The sequence below is a fragment of the Condylostylus longicornis genome, unplaced genomic scaffold (genome assembly GCF_029603195.1).
Source record: "Condylostylus longicornis isolate FDR11 unplaced genomic scaffold, ASM2960319v2 ptg000044l, whole genome shotgun sequence".
NCBI classification, from domain to species: domain Eukaryota; kingdom Metazoa; phylum Arthropoda; class Insecta; order Diptera; family Dolichopodidae; genus Condylostylus; species Condylostylus longicornis.
Window position 1 is genome coordinate 8,690,768 of NW_026578013.1, and position 796 is coordinate 8,691,563.

Sequence of the window (796 nt, forward strand, 5' to 3'; positions counted from 1 at the left end):
ACTATGATGAACATGAACAAGCGTTATTACGATATTTATTAATTAAAATATATTGAATTTCGTCATTTAATCATTATAAAATTTTAAAATTTAAATTATTTATTTTTTAAGAAATTATTATAAAAGCTCAACCAATGTATAATTAATGACAACAATTTTGCAAATTGACTCGTAATATTATTAAAAAAAATATTGAGAGAATTTCTCTTCTTTAGAATTAAAACAAAATATTTATAACAATAATAAATACAACAAAAATATGAGTAATCAAAAATCATAACATAATAATGTCAATTTTTCGCAGAGAAAGAGAATTTCCATATAAACATGTTTTCTGCAAAGCATTTATGTTAGTATAGTAAACAGTATTTACAGAAATAACAAAACAAAAGCTCAGCTTAAAATAATAATAAAAAATTAAGCAGTCAGATTCAGATTTATGCTTATCAGCTGTTTGACTACTAATTTAAAGAGAGTGGCTTATATGAAACATAACAAAGAAAAGTTAGAGCATAAAACAAAGTTTAAAAGTTCGATATTTTTCTTTGCTCTCCTTTTTTTTTATTTTTTTGTTTTCATTGCTTATCTATTTCTCTTATTATGTTATGCTCAATTTTCAATATCTGTCGGTTTACCTGTTATTATTATTTTTATAATTTTTTTTTGCTTTTATTCTTATTAATACCGTAGATTGGTTAAAGAATGCTATTTTGTTTTGAAATTGAAATTGAATTTTTTTATCATTAAAAGTTGAAACACTGATCGATTATTGTTTCAGTTTTGTTCTTGATGTTGA